This window comes from Mercenaria mercenaria, chromosome 17 (genome assembly GCF_021730395.1).
Source record: "Mercenaria mercenaria strain notata chromosome 17, MADL_Memer_1, whole genome shotgun sequence".
Lineage (NCBI taxonomy): Eukaryota > Metazoa > Mollusca > Bivalvia > Venerida > Veneridae > Mercenaria > Mercenaria mercenaria.
The window spans coordinates 40,054,818-40,070,420 of record NC_069377.1 but is presented as its reverse complement, the minus strand read 5'-3'; the positions used below and the strand labels follow the sequence as shown (position 1 = coordinate 40,070,420).

At 35.1% G+C, this 15,603-nt stretch overlaps 1 long non-coding RNA gene across 1 annotated transcript in view; it reads left to right on the top strand.

Annotated features, from left to right (window-relative positions):
* Positions 1–421: 421 nt before the first annotated feature.
* LOC123537658 (uncharacterized) overlaps positions 422–15,603 on the top strand; it is a 35,388-nt gene continuing 20,206 nt past the window's right edge. The window contains exons 1-3 of the long non-coding RNA XR_008368009.1: positions 422–563; positions 1,444–1,570; positions 6,118–6,219. This is a non-coding gene — a long non-coding RNA (uncharacterized LOC123537658). The remainder of the gene's footprint in view (positions 564–1,443; positions 1,571–6,117; positions 6,220–15,603) is intronic.

The following is a 15,603-nucleotide window of genomic DNA, read 5'->3' as shown; positions in this document are numbered from 1 at the left end:
AAACCAACATAGTGGGTATGCGACCAGCATGGATCCAGCGCAGGCTGGTCTGGATCCATGCTGGTCGCATACCCACTATGTTGGTTTTCCCATGGCACGGCTCATATATGCGTTCATATTATTGTTTAAATGCCTTAAAAACAAATACAAAAAATACTATTAAACTAAAAGAAATATTTACATTTTTGACAAATTACAAAAATAAAAAAATGTTGAATTCTCTATGCTTCATTTCAATCTATTTATAATTATGTTTGTAAACATCACGTTATCTTTGGGGCATAGTATTTTGTGTTGTGTTGACGTGAATGCGCACTTTATTACGACCTTGATTGCAAAATAAAGAAAAGCCCGGGGGCTTAAATAAATCCATTGATTGTCCCATTACAACCTTTGTGCATAAACCACTCAAAGCCGCACGAGCTATATGTGAGATCTGATGAACAAGTCAAAAGTTCGGACATTAGTTTGACGGGTAGAACTAAAAACAGTCATAAAGAATAGAAAATGATGCAGAAGAAAAGCTGACGACGGCCTGATAGTAGCATGTTTCACGGAAGCAGGTACGTTATAGCTTGATTTCTTTAAAACTTGGTAAAAACTAGGTATGATTCTGATACGAAGTCTTGTCGAATTGAAGGACTGTGCAGACTCTGCTTGAAATGCTTCTACTGACAAAATTCGAACCCTCGGCCTTCGGACTAGGGAATAAGTGTTCAGTCAATAACCGTCTGTGTATGCATTATCAAATATACATACCTTTTACAAAATAGAATGTGAACAGTTGAAGTACATGTATTATAAGACAAAAAACATATTACCGAGCAAGATGACTTCTATAGAAAGTATTTTCTACTTCTTCTGAACAATTCTGTATCATATATATACTATGAATATTACGGGTCTGCCAGGTATAATTTCCAAAATTGAAATTTACCCGAGGGGTGGCCTAAAACTTTAGTCTTCACTTCGACACAGGTTTTACTGCTGTAAAGTCAAAGCATTCAAATTCAGTTAAGTAGTGGCACACAGTTAGCATAACTTATGCTCATGGAACCTGTACCAGCACAAGTAACAGCCAAATTCTCTATTCAGATACGACATATTTCCCCCAAAAACATCACGGAGAACATACTCCTGCGATCCGTACTTCTAAAACAATTACTGATCGCAAAAAAGATTTAACAACTGTTTATGATTACAAGGCTCTTATAAATCAACGGTCCACAGATAATGCTACATGATCGGTTCAAGTTCAACACCATATTTTGTTGGGTTACAGTCAAAATTTGAAAAAAATCTGGTCTTCTGTCGAACCTCGGGCAATAGTTATACTATTGACCGGCAAGACATTCCAATATATGTATACTACAGTCCGCTGACTTATATAAAATGTCATGTAATAGTCATTTATGTAGACTAATTTGAACCTATGACTTTCAGATGGCGTCACCGGTTATAACCAGTATCGAGTCAACGACAGATCGAGTTAGGAAAGGACTAGCAACGCGTACCAATTCTGACTGAATGGTGCAAATACCAGTAACCACATGTATTTATAACGGCGGAGGTAAGTTAGCTTTAAACCGTTTCTTATGAAAATATGTCACAGCAATACCAAACACTACACTTTGGCTTTTTAGCTCGACTACACTCGACCCCGGTGTCCTTCCGCGTCCGCACCTTTGTTAACGTTTTGATGCATTTATCTCTGTTATTACTCAATGAATTTACTTCAAACTTAAAATAGTTATTCCACATCATCAACCACATCATCAACCACATCATATGGCGCAAGGGTCATAACTCTCACACCAATATTTCATGAATTATCTCCCCTTTTTACTTAGAATTCCAGGTTAAAGTTTTGGTGCACTTTCGCTCTATCTTGTTTATTACTAAAAGGATTTGATTCAGACTTGAAGTCATTACCCACATCACATGATACAAGGTTTATAACTCCGGCACCAATCATTTATGAATTATGCCCCCTTTTTTACATAGAATTTTATGTTAGTTTTGATGCATGTTCAATTTTATGTTAGTTTTGATGCATGTTCACCATATTTCTGTTATTACAAAAGGGATTTGATTCAAACTAAAGATAATTGTTCAGCAGCATCACCTAAAAATCATTTGATCGTCGGTGTCGGCGTCGTTTAAATTTTTTGTTTAGGTCAAAACCAGAAAAGCTACAGCTTTGAAACTTTGCACACATGTTCGTCATCATTAGATTACATAGTAGGCCAAGAACCAAAGCTCTGATATGCATTTTGTCAAAATTATGGCCCTTATTATACTTAGAAAATTTGAGTCTCTTCGTTATTTTTTTTGTTTAGGTCAAAGTTTTCTAAAAAATTATAAGAGCTACAGCTTTGAAACTTTGCACACTTGTTAATCAATAGTTAGGTGACTATGTAGGCCAAGAACCATAACTCTAACCTGCATTTTGTTAGAATTGTGGCCCCTTTTGTTCTGAACTATAACACTTTTCTTACCTACTGACCAGTACTTGCAGACGAGCAATGGCACCAACAGGCAGTGCTCTTGAAACATTTCACAGTCAATTATCAAGTTAGCTCACTCATGTCTAAATTCAAAGTCAATTATAGCCCTTTTTCAACTTAAAGGATTTGATTAAAGTTTTGCGTGCAAATAACTATCAAGCTAAGTGACAACCATATGTATTTCACTGATACCTTCTAGTAACCGAAAGAGATGATCCTTGGTTGATTTTGGTTGGTTTTAATGTAAATACAATCTTTTTCAACTAAAAGAAACTGTTTAAAGTTATGTGTGCAAAACACATGTCATCAAACATTGTTTTTGGATATTTCTTTCCTTAACCCTAAAACAGTACACTAAATTGTGGAACATATTTGAATTAAAAAGGCTCAGATTCTCGTCCGATCCCTGTTCTTTTATCATCCTTCATTCATTCATCAATATTTCTTAGTGAGAAATGTTATCTTTCGTAGAGATATTATTCGTGTTTTAGCTCGTCTGGGTTTAAAAATATCTATGAGGGTTTCTCGTTATTTGATCCTCGGTGTCGGTTCAGATTTTTGCTTAGGTTCACTTCTTCTCATAAATTGTATGAGCGTTAGTTTTGAAACTTTGCGCACTTGTTTATCATAATAAAATGAGCAAGTAGGTCATGAACTAACTCTCGTATGCAGTCTGACAGAATTGTGTCCCTTTTTGTACTTAAAAAATGTTGGTTTTTGTTGTTGTTAAAATACTTGTTAAGTTCACATGTCTCGGGTACTATGAGAGAAATAGCTTTGGAACTTTGCAGCTATTTATCGTCATTAGGTGAGTGCGTTGACCAAGAACCATAACTCTGACATTGCATTTGTCAGAATCATGGCCCTTTTAGTACATAGAAGACTGAATTATTTTTGGTTAAATCTTTAGCTCCACTATTTGGAGAATAGGGGTGCTATTCTATTAGCCCCGGCGTCGGCGTCGGCGTCGGCGTCGGCGTGAGCTTTCTTGGTTAAAGTTTTTCGGCAACCTTTGTTTTGCTTTGTTACTATTGCTTAATTATATCTTACTGTAACTTCACATTAACATTGTTCACCATGCAAACAAAGTATTGCAGGGGCTGGGCCCATTATACCCAAGGTCAAAGTCACCAAGGTGTTATACTCGGGTTATTTGTAAGGTTAAAGGTTTTCGGCAACCTTTGTTTTTATTTGTTACTATTTCTTATATCTTACTGTAAGTTCACAAAAACATTGTCCAGCATACAAAGTATGTGCAGGGGCCGGGTCCATTATACCCAAGGTCAAGGGCACCAAGATGTTATACTTACGTTATTTCTAAGGTTAAAATTTTTCGGCAACCTTTGTTTTTCTGTCATATCTTTGTTACTATTGCTTATATCTTACTGTAACTCCACATAAACATTGTCCAACATACAAACAAAGTGTGTGTGCAGGGGCTTGGCCCATTATACTCAAGGTCAAGGACACCAAGTTGTTATACTTAAAATTATTTTTCATGTAAAGTTTTTCGAAAGCTTCATTTATAGACATATCTTTGGTACTTTAAAAGATAAAAATATAATTTAATTCCGTCAAAATAAAGAATATCAGTACCCCTTCCATACTTGACCTTTAACCCCTCTAAGTAGTAGGGTCTTTTTAGCTCATCTGATTTTTTGAAAAAAAAAGATGAGTTATTGCCATCACTTGATCGGTGTCGGCGTCGGCGTTGCCTGGTTAAGTTTTATGTTTAGGTCAGCTTTTCTCCTGAACTACCAAAGGTATTGCTTTGAAACTTGGAACACTTGTTCACCATCAATAGCTGACCCTGTACAGCAAGAAACATAACTCTATCATGCTTTTTGCAAGAATTATGGCCCCTTTTGGACTTAGAAAATATCAGATTTATTGGTTAAGTTTTATGTTTAGGTCAACTTTTCTCCTAAACTATTCAAGCTATTGCTTTGAAACTTGCAACAGTTTTTTACCATCATAAGCTGTCTCTGTACATCAAGAAACATAACTCCATCCTGCTTTTTGCAAGAATTATGGCCCTTTTTGGACTTAGAAAATCATGGGTAGAACAATTTTTCTATTATACAAAAAAAAATCAGATGAGCGTCAGCACCCGCAAGGCGGTGCTCTTGTTTTATCTTGGTGTATCTTCCTTTTAAAGTAGAGGTCTCTTATTGAGACATATATTCATTTTACTGTCAAATTGCCGAATAGTGGAGCGCGCTGTCTTACGTACAGCTTCTGTTTATCTAGGTCATCATATATCAGCTATAGATATGAAACTTTGTAAAATTGTTTATTATCATTAAGCTAGTTAAAATGGGTCAAACACCATAACTCTTCTTGCATCATATTAGAAGAATAGGGGAGCTATCCTACTCGCCCCGGCGTCGGCGTGAGCGTGAGCGTCACACAAATGTTAAAGTTTGCGTACCACCCCAACTATTTTCAAAGTCCATTGAGATATTGCTTTCATATTTTGCATACTTGTTTACCATCATGACCCCAGTCTGTAAATGGGAGGAGGCAACTCTATCAAGCATTTTGACTGAATTATGGCCCTTTTCGACTTAGAATATGCTTATTGTAATGTTAAAGTTTTACTCATAGCTTATATTATACTATCAAGCACTGAGAATAGTCGAGCACGCTGTCCACTGACAGCTCTTGTTAATTAAGAAAATTGAAATCACTCGATTTAGGTTCACTTTTTTAAATACTGTAGCTTTGAAACATAAAACATTTTTGTCATCATTAGGTAAGTAAGAATGTCAATAACCATAACCCTGTTCTTGCATATTGACTTGTGTCAAGCACTTAGTGACGAACGTTGGCACACACACCTGATCATATTAAATTTAGAAATACTTCAAATTATTAGCATAAGTTGTCTGTAAAGCGTGTCTTGCGTAACTCATACAGTGAATTGTTGATAGGACCTAGCTTCTTGCATTTTATTCTGTATTTACGAGTATTATATAAAAAATAACAGTACAAAACATGTAATTGATAATTTAGATATCCTATAGTTCTGTTTCACAAAGTGAGCCGTATTGTTTTCTTTTGTTATATTTTTCACACCAAAACGTACAAAATGTACTTTATGATGTTTACATTGAACCTTATTATACAACACGTTAATCAGCTGTGTTCTTGTCCAAGACAGTCATTGATTTGAAACATCTTGTACTAAACTGAATTGCAAACACGATTTGTGACACGTTCATATCAGAGCTCTGGATAGTTTGGTATTTGTACGTAGGTGGGAGATTGATGTTATCACGATAAAATCAAGCTCCTTACAAAGTTGAAACCCTGGACTTTCGGGCTAGGAGTATAATTTACACTCTTCTACTGGACCTGCGATAGAGTACTGTGAAAGAACACCAGTAAATGTGGGTTGCACATGAAAAATCCATGCAGTGCCAATTGTCTTAAGTTTGACTTTAAAAAACTATACCATTAAAATTTTGTCATGGAATTCGAAAAGTAAATAAAAGTTGAAAATGTTCGGTGAACAATGTTGATGACTATTATATCTAAGAAATACGTGATTTAATATTCATCAATGTGCAACGACGTATAACTAATCTGTTGTATTGTGTTATTGCAGCCTGATCCAACTGCAGCCAGTACTGAACTATGCCTTCAAAATTAGATTGATAGATAAAAGGTCTAGTGAAGATAAAATACTCGCACGTGCCGAGGAGAGCATGTAAGTTGAAATAGATTAAATAATAGGTTTTATTAAATGTTTGGCGTCGAGGGAGTGAAATAAAGCTACATGTATTTCATAATTTTCGTTTTACACTATTGTAAAAAAAGGTGATACGTTGGTCGAATTGACCTGATCTTAAACAGGTAAAGAAAGAAAAATTGTTGATGTTTTAGCAGGAAAAGCTAACATGTGATAAAAAGAATAATACATTTTACTGTAGATAGGTGGTCTTGTGGTAACACGCTTGTCTGTCAATCCAGAGGTCAGGGGTTCGAATTCCGGTTCAGGCACTGGAAATTTTTGAGATGCTGTTGAGTGTCTTCCACCTAACTAAGAGGCCTGTACTGGTTCTTCCCAGGAAAGATGGCTTCGCGTGTATCTGTGCTATACATCGGGCACGTTAAGGTAGTTCTGCACGTTTGATAAACCGGAAGTGATGGCGTAACGTCATTTATCCGGAAAACGTAAAATAAAGCCTGGATTCGGCGTACGGAAATGAAAATCAGTTTATGAATTAAAAGCAACCTGGGAATAAAGTTATCAATTTGTAACAGTCTCTATCTTTCTAAAGTAGATATGATATTAAATGTCTTAAAATTAGCTTCAAATAGGCAGTTCACTTTAATCATGGCCAAATATCTCAGAAATAAGCACAACGGACCTATGCAGTTTGTTTCACTGTATTATAGGCCTTATGTTTATTTACGACTGTGAGAAGTTTCATTAAAATCTACATTGTGGAAGTTTTTCTGTTTGCGAAAATGTTATGAAAGTTGCTATTTTCCCATAGACTCCCATTATGAAAAATTGCGTGAGGTCCAAATTTTTCAAATCAGTCTAGCAAAAAATCAAGTACATGACCCTATCCTTTTTATTTGCTGAATTTTCTAGGTATATTCTGAAGTTTTGAAAAATCAGAGTTTAATCAAATTCTACATTGTAGAAAAAGTTTCGGTCCAAACATGCAGAACTACCTTAAAGAACCAGACTGTCTATTCGCAAATAGCTAGGGTAAGTTAGCCGGACAGGCCTGTGTCTAAAAAAGATTTCTCCCCATCTGTTCTTGGGGCTTTATCTCACTCTGTACCTCTAGTCAGATCGCTCTTTGTTACCTGCGGCCTGGAGGCCGCAGGTATATTGGAATGCAACAAGTAGTAAAGCACATGGAGACTGGGCGATTTCACGTGATATTTTACCGATTTGCGATTGGCTTATCGCATTTATGGAACGCCGTTATTGCAATAAAGCTGACACTCTGTATGATATATATAGAGAATGTCTTGTGACCTGAATTCCTTATTTATTATTTCATATAACTTATTAAAACTTTCAGTGGTGATCAATATTGATACCTAGTTGTGCATAAGGGATTTTTAAGATTCCTCTTTGTTTAATTTCATGGATTATGGTCTTGAGTTTGTTTTTTGTTTTTTTTTTGTTTTTTTTGTTGTTTTTTTTTTGCTCTATATGTCAGTTAAGTCCAAGTGAAGGCATGAATCACATTTGTATAGTTCTAGTAAAGTATTTCAATAGTCAAGGAATGTGGCCTGTTGAGCTAAAAGTTATGCCATACATGAAAGGGAAATATAGTTATTTTTGCTCAGAACAATAACTTTCAGAATTAAGAAATATATATTTCATAGGTCTACTTGTACAACATGTAGAATGGAGTTATTTTTCCTATGTAAAGCGTACAAGTACGATATTCACTCATAAGTTACTTTTTAGCGTGGTATAACTTCTGGCCGCAGGAAATCTTTCAACTTGTCTGTACTTGTAGAGGATGAATTTGACGCCCTGTGTGGCTGCGTTTGCTATGAATGTAAAGCGCATTTGAACGTGTTAATCATGAAAAAAGCGCTATATAAATATGGTAATAATAAAAGATGATAATAATGATGATGATGATAATAATGATATTTTTTGCCTTTCCACATTGAATTTATTACACTCGTCGAATAAAACAGATAAAATGTTCAACAGAGATTCGCATTTTATACTTTTATTCCGCTTTGTTAACAGATTTCAGTATGAAAAGACACTCATGTAATATCCTCTATGTAAATCACACTGAGCTGATAAATCTTTCATAACACAAAGTACAGGCCCTTACATTATGGCAAACGGTCAAGTTATTTTTTCATGTACTGGACTATAATTTATTCAGTGGTTAATGTATCTTTAATTCTTTTTAGCGCTCTAGTGCCTGTATTGTTGTATAAACCGTTTTGACAAGATGTTAATTTCAGTTGTGAGTCGCAGTTCCACATATTTTCTTTTCTGTTTTCTTTTCATATACAGGTATAAAGTTATGTGATAACAAAACAAGTACATAAATTAGGTGATATTTTAACAAAAGCTAGTCTAAATAGTGATTAGAACGAAGTCATAGAATATTATACACTTGGTTTGACCTAGACTGGCTCCCGTCCCTATGTTTGTTCTTATTTACATATATAGGCTGATCACTACCAAATAGAATGTAAGCCTCCGCAGGTCTAGTCACAAGTAGTCCAAATATAAATAGTACTAATCTTTTTTCCTTTCCTAGTGCATTTTCTCGGCAGCAACGTGCTTACTTTTACCCTACCGCGTTTCAGTATGTATCACTTTGCATTCTAATGAAATCGGCATGTTCCTATCGCATGCTAGATAAAAATGGCGGCGTAAGAATTTAATGTCACGAAAAGAGAAATTGAAAGAAGCGGAAAGTAGTAAATTCAGCGGGTTGTATTTAACGAACTGTAGTTTTCTTATATAAAAGTTAACACCCCCTTTTCTTTTTGTTTTTCTAAAGTAGCGATCTAGTTCTTTATGGGAATAAAAGTCTCTGAAAATCTGATATGCTAGAAAATGTCGAAACACCGTTATGAAGTGAGTGGATTTTATATGAAATAAAGAACAGCTGGATTTAGTGGTGTTCAGCCTATAAGGGGCAATACATGTTATTTTCTGAAACCCCTCGAAAATGAATGGAAATGCCATTAATCTATTCTTTATGATGTAAAACGGTAACAAATGACTGAAAACGCTTAAATTTCTTGTGTTTTTGGAATTTAGATCGAATTTTCGACCAGGTGGCACTATTTTGGTTCGTTTTAGGACCTAGTAAATGTCTTTTCTCGCATTTTAGCACTTCAGTTGTCTAAATAATATTGAAATTAGTATGTTTCTGAATGAAAATGACAAACATCGTAACGATTCAATGGATGTTAAATGTAAATTCCACGAATAAGGTAAAATTAATTGAAATATTGCTTGCACAGGGCTAAATTTTGCATATTTTTGGGGATGGGGGTGACCTGTAATGAATTGTCATTTCTCTATATTTTCTCAATATTTTGCACCAAAACAAAGCAGAATCATTGTGAAATAGGTGTACTTTGAGAATGAATGCAAATTCATGGAAAAATCAAACAAAAATTTTCTCTTATAAGGGGCAATACATGTTATTTTCTGAAACCCCTCGAAAATGAATGGAAATGCCATTAATCTATTCTTTATGATGTAAAACGGTAACAAATGACTGAAAACGCTTAAATTTCTTGTGTTTTTGGAATTTAGATCGAATTTTCGACCAGGTGGCACTATTTTGGTTCGTTTTAGGACCTAGTAAATGTCTTTTCTCGCATTTTAGCACTTCAGTTGTCTAAATAATATTGAAATTAGTATGTTTCTGAATGAAAATGACAAACATCGTAACGATTCAATGGATGTTAAATGTAAATTCCACGAATAAGGTAAAATTAATTGAAATATTGCTTGCACAGGGCTAAATTTTGCATATTTTTGGGGATGGGGGTGACCTGTAATGAATTGTCATTTCTCTATATTTTCTCAATATTTTGCACCAAAACAAAGCAGAATCATTGTGAAATAGGTGTACTTTGAGAATGAATGCAAAGTCATGGAAAAATCAAACAAAAATTTTCTCTTATAGGCTGATCACTACCAAATAGAATGTAAGCCTCCGCAGGTCTAGTCACAAGTAGTCCAAATATAAATAGTACTAATCTTTTTTCCTTTCCTAGTGCATTTTCTCGGCAGCAACGTGCTTACTTTTACCCTACCGCGTTTCAGTATGTATCACTTTGCATTCTAATGAAATCGGCATGTTCCTATCGCATGCTAGATAAAAATGGCGGCGTAAGAATTTAATGTCACGAAAAGAGAAATTGAAAGAAGCGGAAAGTAGTAAATTCAGCGGGTTGTATTTAACGAACTGTAGTTTTCTTATATAAAAGTTAACACCCCCTTTTCTTTTTGTTTTTCTAAAGTAGCGATCTAGTTCTTTATGGGAATAAAAGTCTCTGAAAATCTGATATGCTAGAAAATGTCGAAACACCGTTATGAAGTGAGTGGATTTTATATGAAATAAAGAACAGCTGGATTTAGTGGTGTTCAGCCTATATATGTTTATTCATTAAGAGGGAAGTAACTCTAGCAGGTTGTTTCTACATTGACATTTTTTATTGCCCCTGGCTCCGAACATAGGTGGTTCAGCCATCAGATAAAATGTGCTATTTTAGAGGCTTAAGATGTTCTTATTTTGCTTGCAGTATTTATATTAAAAAAATAACCATGCAGCCAGGGAGCCAGGCTAGGTTTGACCGTCAATACTTCATTGCGTGATATCAGAAATCAATTTCCATTAATTATGCAAGAATTTCTGATTGAAATGTCGATGCACATTCACATCATCTCTTTTACAACTTGAGGAATATGGTTGTAATTAAAAGTAGTTGTTTCTTGTCATTATAAGTAATCACTATCATATCTAACATGGAACATAACTATGAAAACTGTACTTCATGAATTATGTTTCTTTTCCTTTTGTATGTAATTTTTAAACCGATGCATCTAAGAAATCCTTGCATTTTCTTCGCCATTTGCAATCATTTGCATTTGCCATTTGCATTCACGTCTTATAACTAGTATTTCCATATGGAAAAAGCAATAAAATGTTATCAAAGTGAAGAAGCTATCGTTCTTGCTTGTGGAAGATCGGCGGCTCTATCCATGTTTAATCACCCGATCCTGAAATAATGCTAGGACTGAGGCGCATCTGGAGTCTTCCTCTATCATGAACTAGTATACCACGAGCATGTGTGACGTTAAACCCGACAAATATCGTTCAGTGTGTTGATCTGACAATTGAATGAACATGTTACATCATCTAAAAAGTTATGCCCCTTTTTAGAGTTGTGGGGGAGTTTCGTATTTGGCCCGGGTACGTTTTCTAAATAAAACATGCAGTTGTATTTTAAACGCATATATATTCAATTGGTTATTTATGATGTTTATTAAACTAAGGATTTCCGCGAAAAAGTACAATGTAATTGAATATTCTAGCTCCTTAGAGACGGTCGGGTCTAAAACTTACCTAAGGTATTGATCAAAAGTCGGTAAAAAGGCACGCATCAATCTAGATTCATCTAAATACATGTAAATTATTACAAGATACTGTTCTTGCAACAATTGCATGCTATAGAATTATAGAACATATTTAGGTCATTGTGGTAGAGATATCAGGTGTGCAACTAGGCCTTTTTCGCCTCAAATCTAAAAGTAAACCTTAAGTAAGGTCTCAACTCAAATGTAAAACTTAAACTTTAAGTGAGGTATAAAGTTTCTCATCTTTCTGCACTAAGCACTAAAGTTAGGTATAAACGCTTCGGTTGGCCGCAGCAGGGGTTAATGGCTGGTGGGAACGCGCGCGACCGTCTTACGTACGTACGTACTCGCGTTAGGTAGCTCTTCGTCTTTCTGCCCTGAGCACTAAATTTAGGTCTAAACTCAAATCTTAAGCTAAACTAAAATTAGGTGTCAACTCAGCCTTCTGCACTAAGCACTAAAGTTAGGTATAAACTCAAATCCTCACCTAAACTTAAATTTAAGGTATAAACTCAAATCTAAAATTAGGTCTAAACTCAAATCTAAAAGTAAACCTTAAGTAAGGTCTCAACTCAAATGTAAAACTTAAACTTTAAGTGAGGTATAAAGTTTCTCATCTTTCTGCACTAAGCACTAAAGTTAGGTATAAACGCAAATCCTCACCTAAACTTAAATTTAAGGTATAAACTCAAATCTAAAATTAGGTCTAAACTCAAATCTAAAAGTAAACCTTAAGCTCAAATGTAAAACTTAAACTTTAAGTGAGGTATAAAGTTTCTCATCTTTCTGCACCAAGCACTAAAGTTAGGTATTTATAATCGCTTTGGTTGGCCGCAGCAGGGGTTAATGGCTGGTGGGTACGCGCGTGATCGTCCTACGTACGTACGTACTCAATACAATCGACACTGTTTATTTTCCGATACAGGTAAATCCAATAATTGCTTTGCAATTGATCTATGACGGATTATCTTTGAACAGCCCTGGACTTATTGGACTCAACTGCCACATTATCAAAGTTTATTAGTAATTGTATAGTACATCTATTATGTTGTACTGCGTTGTGTTGTCCTGTCTTGTCTTGTATTGCATTGCGTTGCATTCGTGGCATTTCTTGCAAATGACTATTATTGCACGAAATTTTATTGTGATAACAGCTCTATGTTCCCATTTAGTTATGTATATTTAGCCACTATAAATACTTTTGATGAAAATTTGCTACATTTAAAGTTAATATGTATTGATGAATTGATTTACTGAATGGTAAGCACAGGACATCTTTAAAGACATTAGTGCGACCTACATGTTTTTGAAATACCATGTCATGTTTAAATGATAATCATACATGTTTCTGTGTACTCATATGTTGCATATGTAACTTGAATTGATGAAACGATGTTCTGTTCTGTTCTGTTCTGTTCTAACTGGTCAGTCAGTGGAAAGTGCCCACTTTATAGTCTCCACACGGAAACCAGGCATAAACTTTACGAGAACCAGGCGTAACTGCAGTATCAAAGGAATCATATAATCCAGGCGTAAATTGAGGCGTAATATGCAAATGAGTACGCCAGGCGTAAAAAATTACGGGCGTAAACCAGACAACATTTTCTACCAGTTATAACACGATCTGTAGCAGTTGCCATATAAACATAATAGCTAAATCACCTAAACATCAATCTACGATAAAATATAGCTGTTCAATGCCAGTATTAGTATTTTTTTATATTCAGTGTCACTCCATAAAAAAAGAATAAGTTGGATTTTACAGCAGCCAACACAAAAAGGTCGTATATAACTGAAAAAAATTTAATTGATCAAAGTTAACTGTAAAGCACATCTAAAAATATCTTGTAAAGCATCTAAAAATATCTAAAACCATAAAAGTAAAAAGGTATATACATTATTGTATTGTTAAATACCAGTTGCACTGGTAACATTGCGAAGGTTTCCATAAAGAAAGTTCCAATTTCATACGCCTCATCACTTCGTACGGGTTAGCTAAAATTTCTCCACAAAATTATTTCCGCAATTAACGCAGAATAAATTCAGAGTATTGAACCCCAGAAATCTGAAGCAAAAGTCAGGATGCAAAAACAAAAAGCGGAAATGGGGAGCAAAATCAGGTCGCATATCTTTGTGTATTTTGATCTTTGGAATCTCACTTAATACTTCCGCACTGGATACATGTATGCATGCATTGTGCGTACAATAGTATAATCGAGGCTACGTGGTACATTTATAGTGTGCAAAACATCAAACAGGGGTGCAATGCGGAGTATTGAGCCATGGAAACCCACAGCAATTAACCATAATGCGGAGAAGCTGCGGAAATAAGAGAATTAATATTTTCCTTCCAAAATACTGTGAAATCATTAATATTCGTGGGGGACTAATTTTCGTGGTTGAGTCAGTCGACGAAATTTAATCCCAACGAACAAGAACAATTCCCATTCATTTTATATTCAAAAGTTGAAATCTACGAATTCATATCCCCAAGAAAATACCGTTTTGACCAAAACCACGAAATTTCATGCCCACGAAATATACTCTTTTTTTTATTTAACGTAGCACCGACACATGATAGGTCATATGGCAACTTTCCAGCTTTAATGGTAGAGGAAGACCCTAGGTGCCCCTCCGTGCACTATTTCATCACGAGCGGGCACCTGAGTAGAACCACCGACCTTCCGTAAGCCAGCTGGATGACTTCCTCACATGAACTTAAATGATTTTACAGTATGACAAGCTTTAATCTAAGAATGAAAGTTTGATGACGGACATTGGGTGGTCACAATAGCTTGTCAAAAACATTTCGCGCTAATGTGAGCTTATATTATAGTCAAAATCTTTTAAACTGTATTCTTTATTCAATTTTACTTAAAAATATTTTCACATACAAGCTCAAACAGTCAATCATATTAATGCCTGAAATTCAGTTAATGAAAGCATTTAATGAATTTAGGCACAATTATGCAACAGGACATTCATCTTATTAATACAGTAATCTAAATTAAATTTTAAAGCCAAAATAAATCTTAAACACTAAATTATTCTAAGCAAAAATTCCAGCTGTATACACTTAATAATGCCCCTCAGGGCTAATGGTACTTTGCGGAACGGAACGAAACGGAACAAGTAAAGAGGCACCCCACGGGGTATAATCAAAATGTAAAAAACAATGCTTTCAAACTAATCAGACCACCATCTCTGATAAAAATAACCTATATTGCATTCGATTCATTGTCCTGGTTAGTCGCATGTTAGTGACAAATGAAGACTGTTTTTCTTTTCACTTATAGTTTAATTGTAGCTGTATTCATTATAATTGTAACTCTATGTACTATCTACAGAATTTGAAACTAAGAATGCGTGCCAATGCTTGCAAAACGTATGAGCTGCAGAAGCAGTGCTCGAAACTAGTCAGTTGGTTGTCGTTAAATCATAATGTGTCAGATGTAATCATTAATTACCGTTGAAGATTACAGCCGGACCGTTCTTCTTTTCACTTACAGTTAGTAGGTGTATACTTGTTACTCGGATTCTATGTACTATCTACAAATTTAGAAACTGAGAATGTGCGCCAATGCTTGCAAAACGTATTTGTTACATAATCAGTGCATGAAACTAGTCAGTCGGTTGTCTGTGGTACAAGCTGAAATCACATCAAGTAAAATATTTCTTGTTCCGTTCCGTTCAGCAAAATACCATTACCTATATAGCTAATGGTACTTTGCGGAACGGAACGGAACCAAGTTAGGAATAAAGCTCAGCTGCATCTAATGTAGAACTGGCTTATCTGAATATGTTATAAACATCACCAGAAGTTAAATCATAGTGTGTCAGATGTAATAATAACTTGAAGATTACAGCAAGACCATTCTTCTTTTCACTTACAGATTGTAGGTGTATACTTGTTACTAGGATTCTATGTACTATCTACAAAACTAGAAACTGAGAATGGGTGCCAATGCTTGCAAAACGTATTTGTTG